General features: G+C 36.2%; 1 non-coding gene across 1 annotated transcript; it reads left to right on the top strand.

Annotated features, from left to right (window-relative positions):
- The first annotated feature begins 988 nt into the window (after positions 1-988).
- LOC121268734 lies at positions 989-1,095 on the top strand. The gene has a single exon (XR_005941245.1). It is a non-coding gene; the product is annotated as a small nucleolar RNA R71 (small nucleolar RNA).
- Positions 1,096-3,145: the final 2,050 nt, after the last annotated feature.

Here is a 3,145-nt window from a genome sequence, read left to right as displayed (position 1 = left end):
TTTATATGAATTTTCTTAAAAATATCTAAAAATTGAGAAAATTGCTTATCTAATTTTTGTTTTTGAAAACGTTGAGGATAAGGAAGTGGAGTAAAGAGAATATGAGGATTATCAGAAAATGAAATTGCTGGAGGCATATCAGTCTCTCTTAGTGTATCATCCACAATCTCCTCTTCTTCTACTTTATTCTTACTTTGACCATTGTTTCCAGCTGTAGGGGTGGAATTAGTTTCCTTTGATGGTGACCTCTCAATTTCTCTTCCACTCCTAAATGTGATGGTCTTGCATTGTTCCCTTGGATTCACTTCTGTGTTGCTAGAAAAAGCTAGTCAGCCCAATTTGCACTTCCAGATTCTTTATAGAGGCTCCCATGTTGCTACAATGAGTCTCAATGTTGTCTAACCTTGAATCAATCTTTTTAAACCTTGTGTTTGTCTCCTCAACAAAGGAAATCATGGCATCCTCAAGTGATATCTTCTTCTCGCTTGGTTGACTATCAAATCCTGGAGGAGGTTGAGGTTACAACACATTCTTTGTATTTCCATAAGACAAATTCTCATGATTTCGAAGCCCTAGATGGTAATAATTTGGCATAGGATTACCACAATAGTTGTATTTCCGATTGTTGATGTATTGAACTTGTTCTTGACTTGCTTCATTACTCAGAACTATCATACTTATATAGCTGCAACATATTCTGTACTTTGTGGTATCCTTTGGGTTGTCAAAACTGAAATCTGATGGGATAGAATAGCAACTTGAGCTGAAAGGGCTACAAACGGCTCCAATTCATGAATCCCAACAACTTTCTTAACCATAGTTCTTTCGGTTGGCTATTGATAGTTGTTTGAGGCCATTTTTTTCCAAGAGAGAAGTACCACCCTCAGCTGTCTTTGACATCAAAGTTTCACCAGCAGCAGCATCAACTATGGTCCGAGTTTGCCCATTTAATCCATTGTAGAACATCTGAACTTGCAACCAATCTGGCAATCCATGTTGAGGGCAGCGTCAAATCAAATATTTATACATTTCCCATGATTCATAGAGTGACTCAAAATCATTTTGCTTGAATTGACCAATCTCACTCCGGAGTTGGGTTGTTTTTACAGGTGGGAAGAATTTAGCAAGAAACTTTTCGGCCATGTCCTACCAACTAGTGATGCTTCCCGGTTGTAAAGATTGTAGCCAACCTCTTGCCTTGTCCCTCAAAGAGAAAGGAAATAATCTCACTCTAATGGTGTCTTCAGTAACACCATTGATCTCTACAGTGTCACAAATCTCCAAGAATATCACCAAATGAATATTGGGATTCTAGTGGCGATCCGCTAAATTGGGCTTGTTGCACCATGTTGATCAAGGCTAGTTTGAGCTCAAAGTTGTTGGCATTAATGGTCTGGCGTCTTATACTCGAGTAGTTGTCATTCACAACTGGCCGTGCATAATCATTCAAGGTGCGTGACTGTGCATCATGTTGTCCGTCAGCCATGACTAGTACTTTCTTCTTTCTTTGTGATCTAAGAGTTCTTTCAATCTCCGGATCAAAAGGAGTAATGTCACGAGTTCTAACACAACGCATCCAACGTCAAAAACACACCCGGAGAGAAAATAAAATGAAATTCTAAATTAAAGTCAAGATTATTTTGTATCAATATTGGCAAAAATAAAAAGAAATCAATCCCCGGCAACAATGCCAAAAACTTGATCGGTGCAAAACTGCAAGTGCACAGCATCGTAGTTTTATAGTAAAGTGATGAGAAGAGTATCATCCTCAGGGATTGGTAACTTACTTTTGATAAATACCAAAATTATACCAATCTCGACTTTATTTAGAAAAGTCACTAAGATTTTTGTAATTACAATTTACAATAAAATTAATTCAAAGAAAATACTCAAAGGAAAAGAAAGATATTGTTCGAAGATCAAATTAATAGGAAAGGAAACTTCTAGGAAATCGATTTCATCTACTCCCTCACTATGCTTTACTCATATTAACTAATTGAATTTAATTCTCTCTGTTTGTTAGCAAATCTCCAATTCATCCAAATGCCTCTTTCGATAGTCAATTGGAAATATTCTTGTTCATCATTTTACACAAAAGTATGTAAATTAATAAAACAAGAAAGCATTAAGACCAAAGATTTTAATACTACATAGGTTCATACAAGTCTTTCGATCTCTATATTTATCTATGTCGAAATATCCAAGATCTATCCTATAATTCCCTCTTTCAATAGCAAATCACAAGAACAAAATCATTTAATTAATGGGCAATTAATTAGAAGCAATAAGCTCAGAATAAATCAGAAAAACATAGAAGAGAATTATTTCAAATTAGCATAAAAAAGCAAGCATAGTTCGGAACTAGATTACATCGTCTTCCTAGAGTAAAGAAAATTTAGTTCATGCTAAAAATTAAATTCAACATAAATGAATTCACCATAATTGTTTTGAGAGAAGAATAGAAGGAGTTAACACGGGAAAAATACTCCTCACAGTCCGCCTTCACAAGTCGCAGCGTCAAAGATGAAAAGAAATAAAAAAAAAAATGTCGTCGCAGCGTCCAAAACGTGCCAAAAGCCAAAAGGCCTGCTGTGTTACGTCGCCTGCATCTCTTTTTGGAAAAACATAATTCAAATCCCCTTTTTTTTCGTCCATGCATGCGTGCAAAAGCCAAGAGACCAAAGACTCTCAATTGCCCCCCTTTTCATCCGCGTAGCAAATGCCGCTCGGCTCCAATCCGTTTCGTGCGTGCGTCCCTTCCGTTTCGTCCTAGCCATTCTAGCTTCTCCAGCCAAGTCAAACCCGTTTCGTGCGCTGCCAAAAAAATCAAATTTTTATCTAGCCGTTCCAGCTTGCACAGGAAAAAGCATTTGCTTTCTTCAGTGAAGATCAAGTCAAAACCAAAAGCCTCACGCGTGAAAAACTATAGCCGTTCCAGCCTCTACATAAAACTCTCTTTGGATTTTATTTTTCAAAGTGCCAAACTCTTCATTTAAATGAGGGAGTTCCTAGATAATAGACTTGCAAATTTGGGTCTTCATTTTCTTCAAATCTGAAATAAATTTAAATGATAACAATGAAGTCTAAAATCAACAAAAATAAATAAAATTAGACTAAAGCTTAAAGTTAAAAAGTGATAAAATAT

The sequence above is a fragment of the Juglans microcarpa x Juglans regia genome, chromosome 5S (genome assembly GCF_004785595.1).
Source record: "Juglans microcarpa x Juglans regia isolate MS1-56 chromosome 5S, Jm3101_v1.0, whole genome shotgun sequence".
NCBI lineage: Eukaryota > Viridiplantae > Streptophyta > Magnoliopsida > Fagales > Juglandaceae > Juglans > Juglans microcarpa x Juglans regia.
Note: the sequence above shows the minus strand (reverse complement) of the source record. Positions and strands in the feature narration are given on the sequence as shown.